This window comes from Rosa chinensis, chromosome 5 (assembly GCF_002994745.2).
Source record: "Rosa chinensis cultivar Old Blush chromosome 5, RchiOBHm-V2, whole genome shotgun sequence".
NCBI lineage: Eukaryota > Viridiplantae > Streptophyta > Magnoliopsida > Rosales > Rosaceae > Rosa > Rosa chinensis.
The window spans coordinates 83,688,702-83,701,393 of NC_037092.1; positions in this window are offsets into that span (position 1 = coordinate 83,688,702).

Consider the following 12,692-nt stretch of genomic DNA (forward strand, 5'->3'; position numbering starts at 1 on the left):
GTAAGAAAAGAAAAATGAAAGAACAAGTTACTTGTCCAAGAGGATTGGCCTGAGGGCCTTTTAATTGAAAACCAGAGAACAAAGATGGGCCGGAGTCAAATTGAAATCCTTTAATCTCAAATGAATGAGCAGCACCGCTATGTAGATCATGACTCTCTAAGACAAGAACATCTTGCTGGTACCTAAATAATAACCTAGCACAACACAATCCACCTTTACCTGTCGTTCAGCCATGAGATTAAAAATGCTTTGCTCACCAAGAATCATAACAATCAAAAGGAAGTAGATGGTTCTGTGACTGCAAATGCACAAACCGTTTCCATACAATTGATCACTTCAAACAGATATAAATTCATTGATATAAATGGAGGCCTGTATATATGTGTGTGTGTGTGTGTGTGTGTGTGTAATGATACATGGATAAGTAGTCATTGCTATCCATATGTAGTTCAGCTTCTGATCTGCTGACCATATCAATCAACATTACAACACCAAAATATCAAATACAGGCTTTATTTATATTTGTAATATCACAAGGTAAACAAGGGAAATTGGGCTACTTTAGACTTAGAAATTCATGTTCCAATGAATCTGAACACTTCAATATGCTTTGAATCACTCTCAATACAAGTTAAAGAAGCAGACCATGAGGCTAGAGAGGCCCATCATTCATGTCATGGCACACCACTTTAAGCTTTTCAAAAGAGAAGTGCTTTTTCTTTTTTGAGTGTGAAGGGAAACTACTTAACGAAGAAGAAATTTGTGGCATTTTTGATTTTGATTTCTCTTGAAATATAGGATTTTGGTTATTGTTTGGGTTTGGTGACCAAAGCACATTACAAGTAGAACAAATTGACAAAAATAAATGAAATCATTTAGTTAGTAGATAATCGAAGTACGACTAAGCTTTGAAATTCCAAGAATGCTAATGCTATACATACAATGGTACATAAAACACAAGACTACAGCTAAAAGTAATAAAGTAGATCATGAAAGCAAGAGCCACTTGGGAGGCAGAATTGCATTTTATGATCCATCATTTTTTGCTTTACGAAATAGATTCCTTAACTAGGATGAAATTTATGGTCCTGCTGTGACCGGCAGAATAAAAGTAATGAAATAAAATATACCTTATAGCCAGTTGATGACATCTCCAAAAGGACATACCAAAAGCCAAGAAGTCCTCTTTAATTTTCTCCAATTGATGGCATGGTTGTGTATATTTTTGGTGGATTTCTCCTTGGCCAAATTCCATTGTGTGGGGATCTAATAAGTGGAAATGAAAGTCCTGGCTTTTAGAATTAAAAGGAAACCTCCTCATATGTTGGTTTATTCTATCATTTTCAGAAAGAAAAAAAAATGAATGACCTGGATTTCTGATTTTGTTAGGTTCTTGAGTACATTTTCCTGCTCAGACTACTGCTTCCATTATAGCTACTGCTGGTGAAGATGCAATGGATTTCTAGTCACTTTGTTTGGTATTTAATTATTTTTAGGGTATAGGGCCAAGAAGAGCCTAAGATTTGAACATCTAACTCACAGGACATGAACATCATATTATTAGGCAATGCCATCTAGTAGCAAATGTTCTATCAAAACCAGCTAAATGCAAGCTCAACCCGCCAACATATATATATAGAAATGAAAAACGAAATCCATAAGCATGAGAACCGTGCACTGAACTAGAATGAACCACAGATAATTCATTTATGCCTCATTCCCCATCCACATTTGAGGTTGATGTGCGCTTCCACAGGTGTCATGTGATGTACTTAGTCACACAGTTGAACAACCAACTCTGATACTATTTATCAAATCTTGTAGATTTGAAGATCCAACTTAAGAATACATTGTATTTAGTATTTACAAACAGAGAGAAAAGAATCAAATTAGTATTGCGAATTGCTTTCATATTACCTTAGGAATCGCAAAGGCATCCAAAATTAAGAGGTCATTGTTAAAGAAGGAGGCCATGTGGATTCTGAAAGTGGGTCGAAGAGGAACAAATCTATCACTGCTAACCAATTCTGCAAAAATAAAAATCATAAGCAAAATGAAACCAGTCAAATCTCAAAACCAGAAGAACCCTAAACTCCCAAATTAAAAAACCATTGTCTTTGGGAGAGAAGCCTTCCTGGGACTGGATCTAAACGGAGGGTTGAGCAAGAAGATGAAGAGGCGAAGGCGCTGTAGAGATGAGGCTATCTGTGGCCTGGATGGTGTTCTCTTTCATGGCCGCCGTTGTTCTTGACCGCAATTGTCTTGGCCCTGAATTTCTGGATGAAGGGAAGGGATTTGGAGAGAATCTAGGAAGGTTTCGGTGTTTTGAGGAAGGAAATTATGAGTAAGATGGTGAGTAAGAGGGGGGATTTTGTCGCTGAAGGAGAGAAAAGAGAAATGGAGAGTGACGAGCAGAGATGGGAAAGAGAAAGAGAAAGACACGAAGTCTTTCAGAGTTAAGCCAAAAAAAACACTTAAAAAAAATTTAACTCATCTTATTCAGACAGCACAATTAAGAAATTGTGTTGTTTGAATATCACTGCATTGACTAGTTAGCTATAGGGTTTGGGTATTTGAGAGAGAAAAGCCTAAAACTTATTGGAGGGAATTCTGAAAATTCTGCTAGGTCCGATATAGAAAATTTCAATCTTTTCAGACGACATTTAACTGTTGTCTGAATCTGACCATATCTTCAAAATGAAACAAGTATGTTTTCTCAGTGTATTCAGACAACACATTTAATTTATCTGTCGTCTGATGTGTGTCGTCTGATAGCTTTTTTGGCATATTGAACTCTTCTTGTAATGCGAGTTTGACAGCTGAGATTAGAGTTTCACATGTTCCAGGGATAATAATATCATCAACATACAAGAGTAAGAATACCCTGGATGCATCTTGTTTCTTGACAAAGAGACTGGGATCACCATAAGAAGCAGTAAAGCCAATAGCAGGTAGAAAGTTAGTAAACCTTTCATTCCATGCTCTAGGTGCCTGTTTTAAACCATATAAATATTTGTTGAGTTTGCACACATGTTTTGGCACATTTGGATCAACAAATCCACCAGGCTGAGTCATGTAAACTTCTTCATTCAAGAGACCATGTAGAAAGGCATTCTTGACATCCATCTGATGTAATTGTCAACCATGATGTGCAGCAAGGCAAAGAATTAACCTCACAGTAGTGTGTCTTACCACAGGTGAGAATGTTTCATCATAATCCACTCCATATTCCTGGCTGAATCCCCTAGCAACAAGTCTGGCTTTATGTCTGGCTATAGTAACATCAGCATTTCTTTTCACTTTAAACAACCATTTGCAGGAAACTAAATTTTTATCTGGTGGCAAAGGCACAAGAGTCCAAGTCTACTGAGCAATAAAAGCATTGTACTCTTCTTTCATGGCCTGTTTCCAAGTAGGAATTTCTAGTGCAGCCTTATAGTTGGATGGTTCAGTAGCACTAGGGTCGAGGCTGATATGACCGAGTAGAGAAAGGAAGCATTTTTTCTTTGAAATACCACATTTGGATCTGGTAAGCATATGATGATCATTAAGAATAGCAGGAGAGATCCCTGCAACAGGATGTAAAATATTGGCTTCAGAGATTTGATTTGATGGTACAGAAGTAGTCTTGTAGTCAAGTGTGATTGAAATACCACCAGCACCAGGTTGGGAAGATAAAATCAATTACCCATTAAAATCATCAAACTGAATTCGTGTGTCTGAGGTAGGATCAAACATGGGACTGGGTGGACTGATAGTGCTATCATTACCTAAGGGAGCAATAGTGATAATGGGATCATTGTCAACATAATTGCACTCATTACTCACAGCAGCAGGTTCAGTATGACAATGCTCAAGAGTATCATCACATGACGCTGGTGAAGAATTATCATGAGCTGAGAATTCTGTCGATTCTGTAGTTGATAGAGGCTCAGATAAGATGATATGGGACTGAATGGGATGTGAACTTTGAATAACTGAGCAAGGTGTAGACGGAGGATTCAGAGTTGTAGAAGTATCTTGCTGTGTTGAACTAAGCTCCACTAGTGACTGCTTCTTACATACAGCATAGGGAAATGAATTCTCATCAAAGAATACATGTCTAAAAACAATGTACTTTTTGGTGTTTGGACTATAGCAAATGAATCCCTTATATCCTGCAGCAAATCCAACAAATACACATTTCACAGTTTTTGGTTGAAGCTTATTGGACCTGTATGCTGACATAAGTGGGTAGCAAGAACAACCAAACACTCTGAGCATATCAATTTTAGGTATAGTGTGATACAACTTCTCAAATGGAGAATACATGGCCAAAACAGGAGTAGGCATTCTGTTAATAAGGTATGCAGCTGTAGCACAAGCATGATACCAGAATTGATTAGGAAGAGAGGCATTCTGCATAAGTGTCACAGCAGTTTCTATGATATGTCTATTCTTTCTTTCTGAAATGCCATTCTGCTCAGGAGTGTATAGACATGAAATCTGATGGAGAATACCATGCTGACAAAGAAACTCTTTGAACTTGGTATTAACATACTCACCTCCACCATCAGTTCGAAGTGTTTTTATTGTAGAAGAGAATTGAGTAGAAACAATGGCACACAATGACTTGAAGTAACTGAACACTTCATTTTTATTTTTCATGGAATACATCCAAGTGAATCTTGTACAATCATCAATGAACAAGACAAAGTACCTATATCCATCTAAAGATAAGTGAGGAGCAGGTCCCCATACATCAGAGTGCACAAGCTCAAAAGGAGCACTACTACTGGTTTGTGAAGAGGAAAAAGGCAGCTTGTGAAATTTGCCTAACAAGCAAGGTTCACAGATGAAACTCTCACTATCTTTATTCTGAGCTATCTTGGATTTCTCTAACATGATTTTGACCACTTTATTAGATGGATGACCAAACCTTTGATGCCATAGTGAAGACTTCACCAGTTGTCCCAAACAAGCAGAAATTGAAGGAGAGATGGCTGAGTTGTTGACTTGAGATGTTGAGTTTGCAGAAAGACACTTATTGAAGAGTGGCAGATCAAATGGTATTGGATAGAGGCCATGCTTACTCAGTCTCTGATAAAGAATTTTGCCCTGTACCTTGTCTTGTATGACACACATAAACTCATCAAACCATACTAAACAATTGTTTTGCTTGCACAATTGATAAATTGAAAGTAAATGTGCTGCAAGTTCTGGTATGAGAAGTATATTTTCTAGTTTAAGCAATCCTAGCCTAGTATCACCAGTGTGTGTAATTCTCAATTGTTTACCATCACCAATTTGCACATAATCATTGTTGAGGTAGGGAGTGGCATTGTTGAGAACATGAGGATTGTTAGTCATATGGTTGGTGGCACCTGTATCAGCTAGCCAGAATTGAGGTGCAAGAGAAGAGACAGCCACCATAGCAGTTGGAACATCAACATCTGCATCATTCTGTTGGCCAGGAAAGCCAATGATAAAGTAGCACCTGTCAGCAGTGTGACCAGCCCTACCACAATACCCTACCACAATACTGACAACCAATTTGAGCTGAAGAATTGCCTTGTTGAAAATTGGAGAGTGATTTACATGTTTTGGCACCATGTCCCACTTTGTTACAAAGTTGGCAAGTGAGGGAAGCACCATCTCCAGTATTGTTGGCAGTGAAGTTGTTCCAGAAAGCACCTCCTGAGTGAAAAGAACCTCTACTAGCATATGAGTTACCTCTGCCAACACCAGAGTTAACAGCTCTACCACCACCTCTACCAGCATAGAGTCCAACCATAGGATTAAGCATCATAGGAGTAGTGAATCCATATGGAGTAGCTGAGATAGGCATGTAGGGACTTTGACTGAGAATGGATATGTAGTGAGACCTTGAGTAGGTGTGGAGAAACCAGGTGGCACAAGTGGAGCAGACAAATGAGAGGAAATGGGAGATTGTGTATAAGCTTGCATAGGTGAAGTCTGATGAAAGGTGGCATAATGCACAGCTTGTGTGTATACTTGAGGTGAAGGCACAGCAGGTGATGAGGGGAATTGAACAGGTGAAGCTGAAATGGAAGAGGCAACTGGAGTCACTGATGAGGATGCAGGTGGCGTCATAGTAGGTTGAGGTGATGCAGGGACAGAACCAGATGAGCTCTGAGGAGAGAGAGAAGTGGCTGTATCAGGATGAGTAAGAGCAGACAGGTTGAGGTTGCCCTTAGCAAGCATAGCAGTAAGTAGCCCTTCTAAGCCTTGAGATTCACTATCAATATCCAATTCAGCAGCTTTGAGCAGAGTCTTGAGCTGGCTAAGTGAACAACTAGATTGAGTTCTAATAACAGTCTTTATGGCTGCAAATTCAGAAGGGAGGCCCCTGAGAACAGTCACTACTATATCTTCATCATCAACTACAACTCCAACAGTTTCAAGTGCATCTTTCGCTGCTTTAATTTTATCCAGATAAGTTTCTATATCATCATTGCCCTTCTTTAAGTTTTGGAGGTTGGATTTGAGCTGAAGGATGTGTTGTCTATCAAATGCAGCAAATTTCAGCTAGACCATAGGTCTTGAGAAGATTTTCTCCCAACAACACAGGTTATGGCCACAACACTCAAAGTTTGGCCTATCATGTTCACTATGCTCTGATCCTGAGTCTTCCAAGCAATATATTCAACATAGGGCACACTAGTAGAACTATAAGAAGACCTGACAAACTGTGATGGACACAAGGAGTGGAGCCATCAACAAAACCAAATAGGTTTTGACCTCTGAGAAAGGATTCCATTTGAAAGAGCCAAGTAGGGTAGTTTGATTCATCCAGAAAGACATCTGGAAGGTACACAGTGGTGTGAGTAGTGGTTAAAGGTAAGGGATGAGTTGTAGAATTAGTCATGGCTGGTATGACACAAAAATAAGGTTTTGAAGAAGAAAATTCGGTAACTTTTGGTAAATTTTGGTGTATGATCACTCTATGATTGCAATTGCAGAATAAGGCAACTACTAGCAACAGGAATCAAACTCAAACAACAATTATCACTTCTAGGTTTTCAGAACAGATCCAAAATTCTAGATCTAGAAATTTCAATACAGTATGAACAATATACTGATGAAGAACAGCTCAATATGTAAATCCAAGACTTCGATGCAGTAGAATAGTATCAAATTCACAAGGACAACAAGTAGATCTTCAATTCTTCAAGATTTGATATAGAAACTAATCTGAAAATGATGAACAAGCTTGATCGAGTGAAGCTAAGTCTGAATATTACTGAAATCTTACTTGCTTTAACATGCTCTAAGGTCACAGATCTGAACCTGAGCTCATGATACCATGAAAGCTAACTTAAAAGCTTAAAGAAGAAGAAAGTTCCAGAGAGAATTCTGTGGAAAACTATGACTAAATTGACTAACTAAATTGATAAGCGTATAGGAGGAGAGCTTATATAGTTAGAGGTAAGGGCTTAGATAAGTGACATGTGTCACAAATCAATAGCACAAAGCCTAGCTAACCATGCATTCTTAACAGAAATTAGAAACCTAATTAACTAACTAATTAGCTGAATATCTAGCTTAATTGATTACAACATAAATGACTTTTATAACCCTAATACTTACTGCACTAAATGATAACTCATCCTGGCCATCACCATCCGGTGATTTTGCTTTTGGCTTCTAAAAAATTAGGGAAGATGGTTTCCTATTAGCCATCTTGTTCAATAAAGTGAACGAAAGAACTATTGCCTGGTCAGCCAGTGATAACAATCTAGTGCCTGAGGGATCCAAAGTTGAACTTACCAGTGATGGCAAGTTTATGTTGAATAATGTGACCGGGAAACTAATATGGATGCCTGAATCTTCTGCTACTAGAGTTGCATTTGCAGCGACACGGGAAATTTTGTGGTGGTTGACCTCAATTCAATCAATTTGTGGGAGAGTTTTGATGTACCAACTGATAAAGTCCTTACAACACAGATTCTACATCAAAACAGCACACTCCATGCTCGCTTGTCAGTAGAAAATTACTCAAGAGGAAGATTCCTATGTAAACTAGGGTATGATGGAAATCTCTTGCTTTCCACAACATATTTCCCTCTGGATTCGGAAAACTTTGCTTATTGGTCCACCCAAACCACAGTGAACAGTGATTTTCTGGCCATCTTCAACTAGTCTGGTTCTCTTTACCTGATATCCAAGAATGGAAGCATACTTAACATGGTCTTTGCTGCTCTATGGCTTGGTCCACCCTGTCTTTCATACCTTCAAATATATGCCTGAGTATTCGTGGATTTACAGGCTTTAGTGCTTGTGGTTCAGCAATATTTGTAGACATGATAAAGGACTAATCTGTGAGTGCCCACATGGCTATACCTTTATCGATTCAAATGATAGATGCAAACAGAATTTTGTTCCACAATGTTGCGATGAAGCCTCACTAGATATGAATCTTTTTTATTTTGAAGAGATGCAAAGCACAAATTGGCCTGATTCGATTTATCAGAAGTTTACATCGGTGACTGAGCATTGGTGCAGGCAGAGTTTTTTTTTTTTTGGCTGAAGTTAAAGGTTAAGAGAGGCAAGGAGCCACCTTAACCTTTGAGAATTTATTAAAGAAGGAAGAAAAATACACAAATGGAGGGGGAACAAAAACCAAAACTTCCCATACCAAACAGAAAACAGCTATAGGAAAAAACAACTAACAAAAATGGAAATTCGGCATTCCCAAACTGTCACTCTGACAATGTCTGTCAATGAAAGGAGGAGCTAGATCCCACCAAGTCAGATCACTAGAAGTCACACCGTAATTCGCTAATGCATCTGCAACGCGATTCCCTTCCCGAAAGATATGTGAAGATTGGAATTGCATTTGAGAAATACGATATAAGCAATTACCCCACTCAATATGAAGCTGCCAAGGCACTAAATCCGGGGACTGCAGAAAGTTTAGAACTAGCGAAGAGTCAACTTTTAGCCATACATGTTTCCAGTCCCTTACCCAAGCTAGCTCAATAGCCTTAATGACAGCCATTACCTCTGCCACTATCGAACTAGGAATGTTATGATTAGAAGCAAAGGCACCAATGAATTCTCCTCTGTAGTCACGAAAAACGACTCCCTAACCACAACGGCCTGAATCTTCCTTCCAAGCACCATCAGTATTTATTTTCACCCACCCAAAAGGAGGAGGGAACCAATTAACCTCAATAACTGACGGAGTACGACGCAGCTTGCATTGAACTCCAAAATGCTTCAACACTTGAAGATCAAGAAGAGAGTTGGTCATATAGCCGGAAGCAATGCGACTTGCAGCTTGAACATGCCCAACAATTAAACGATAAATTATTGCCACATTGAAACCCTGACCTTCATGCTTCATTTTATTCCTTGCTTGCCATATAAACCATAGAACAGTGGTAAAACATGCCAACCACAACTCCTTCAACTGAGGACTACGATTAACCAATCCCACTTGCCATACCTCAATTAATGAACTGGGGATAGTACCTAACTCAAATTTAGAAAACATGCAGCACTAAATCTGGTTGGAATAAGAACATTCTAGAAAAATATGAGCTAATGATTCAGAGTTCCTACCACATAGACCACACCTCGATGCCAAAGCCACTCCTCTTCTTTGTAAAAAATCGTCTGATAGTATCCTACCCCATAGCAACTTCCAAGTAAGTAAAGACATTCTAGGAGTGATAAATTTAGACCATATACACTTACCCCAACTCATTGATGGAAAAGGTTGGCATAGAAACTGAAAAGCATTCTTTGCCGTGAGCTCCCCTGATGTAGCAGAAGACCAAATTACCTTATCCTCCACCGAAGGATCCATAGCTAAAGGGACTTTTTCAATCAACTCACACAACGCAGGGTAATGAAAATGAAGGAGATCAGGAATGACCCAAGAGCCATTACTAATATAATCAGCCACATACCCTTGCAGATTGTCCACGATAGTATGAGGTCCAAAGAAATCAATAATAGGCTTCCCCATAAAATTATCCCTCCAAAAAGAGATATTTGTACCCTGACCAATCAACCATTGTGCATTCTCCATAACTACTGACCAAAACTTCTTCACCCCAGGCCATATGGATGAAGGAACATAAGAACGCCTCATCAAACCGCCACGCCAAAATATATTTCGAATGAACAAACAACTCACGGCAGAAGAAGAATATATTTCCCAACACCTTTTTAGAAGTAGAGATTGATTAAGCAGAACTAGTTGCCTGAGCCCCAACCCTCCTTCATCTACTGAAGCACAACAAGACTTCCATGAAACTAAAGGAACTCCACGTTTTGTCTTGGTGATTGTGTCTGTGATGTTTTCTACTACAAAAACAATGGTTGTTGGAAGCAGAGAATCCCTCTTTTGAATGGGAGGACGGATCCCAGTGTTAGTGGAAAAGCTATGATCAAAATAAGGAAAAACAATTCTGCTTCGATACCTGGGGGCACCAAAATGAAAAGGAAGCATAAGTATGCAACTTTGATCCTCATCGGAACAATTCTCCTGTGTAGCTTGGTTTTCTTGAGTGAAGAAAACAAGACAGAAACAATGTGGAAGGTTTTCTGATTTTACTTCATTGATTAAACTGAATACAAGCTTAGACTATATATACACAGAGAAGAGAAAAAGAAACAGAAAAGCTGACCCTTAATTTAAGGGACAACCCACCCATAACTTAGCTAAACTACTCTAACAACTAAGGTAAGCTATCAATAGTGAAAAGTAAGGCTAATGATAGTGAATAGGAGTAGCCATACTGCAACCATACTTCCAATACTCCCCCTCAAGCTGGATCAAGGAGATTCATCTATCCAAGCTTGCCCAAAATTCTGTGAAACTAAGCAGTAGGAAGGGATTTGGTGAAAATATCAGCTAACTGATCATGGCTTCGGGTGTAGTGAGTATCAATGATCTTGGATTGGACTTGAGCTCGAATGTAGTGACAATCAACTTCTATGTGCTTGGTTCTTTCATGAAAAACTGGATTAGAAGCAATATGCATTGCAGCTTGATTATCACAAAAAAGGGACTTTGGTTGATTACTAGGAAACCCCAAATCGAATAGGAGACCTTTTAACCAAATGAGCTCACAAGCAGTGGCAGCCATAGCTCTATACTCAGCCTCTGCACTTGAGCGAGCAACAACTGTCTGCTTCTTGCTTTTCCAGGTAACTAAGTTACCACCAACAAATGTGCAGAAACCGGTAGTTGATTTACTATCAAGAGATCAGTTCCCTGCCCAATCAGCATCTATGTAACCCATGATTTGAGTGTTACCATTGTTTTTAATCAAAACACCTCTTCTAGCAGAGCCTTTGAGATAACAAAGAATTCGTTTAATAATGTGAAGATGAGCCAAAGTGGGAGAATGCATGAACTGACTAACAATGCTTACTGCATAAGCTATATCTGGACGAGTAACGGTAAGATAAATAAGCTTACCTACCAGCCTTTAATAATAGCTCACATTTAGGAGAGGCTCACCTTGTACATCAAATTGGAGCTTGCTGTCAAGAGGAGTGCAAGCTGGCTTGCAATCCTGCAGATCAGTATCTTGTAAAAGATCAAGAACGTATTTTCTTTAGTTTAGAAAAAGGCCTTTCTGAGAAGTGGCCACTTCTATACCAAGAAAATATTTCAGAATGCCCAAATCTTTCAAAGCAAACTTATTTCACAAGGATTGCTTGAGAGTATTAATCTCTTCAACATTGTCACCTGTCACAATTAAATCATCAACATAGATGAGCACCACAAGCTTACTTGTTGAACCAATCCGGACAAACAAAGAAGAATCTGCATTGCTTCTTTGAAAACCAACTTCCTCAAGTACTGAACTGAGCTTGGCATACCAAGCACAAGGAGATTGCTTTAACCCATAAATAGACTTGTGAAGCTTGCAAACTATCTCTGGATCATGAGATTGAGGATGACCGGGAGGCAACTTCATGTAAACCTCTTCTTCAAGATCACCATGTAAAAAAGAATTTTTTACATCCATTTGATATAGAGGCCAAGCATGATTGACTGCAACTGATAACAAAACTCTCACTGTACTCATTTTAGCAACAGGAGCAAAATTCTCCTTGTAGTCTACTCCATATGTTTGAGTAAAACCACGAGCTACCAAGTGAGCCTTATGTCTCTCCACAGAACCATCCGAATGAATCTTCGTTTTGTAAACCCAACGACTGCCTATAACCTTCTTCCCTTTAGGAATTCGAACAACACTCCATGTATTATTGTCATGAAGTGCTTGAAGTTCATCTGCCATAGCTTGCTTCCACACATCAAGCAGATTAACTTCCTCAAAACTTTGAGGTTCATGAGTACAATCAAGTGCACTTAGAAACGCAGAATGAGCAGAAGAAAAATTCTTATAAAATATAAAGTGTGTCATCGGATACCTTGCAGTATAGGTTTTATAGTCATTGAGCTTTGACAGAGGATCTCGTTGTCGTGGAGGATTTCTGCGAAGAACAACTGCAGGTGGAGATACCAAAGGGTTTCTTTGAAGAATAACTGCTGGTGGAGAGGAAGGCTCAACCATAGACTGCATATCAATTTCTGCATCAGAGATTACAGCTGGAATTTCTTGAACTGGGCTATCAGGATTGATAGATGAGTGGCAATCCTCATCAATAGGAAGATCAGAATTGACATCAGGATTGACAGGCAAGTTGCACTCCTCATTAACAGG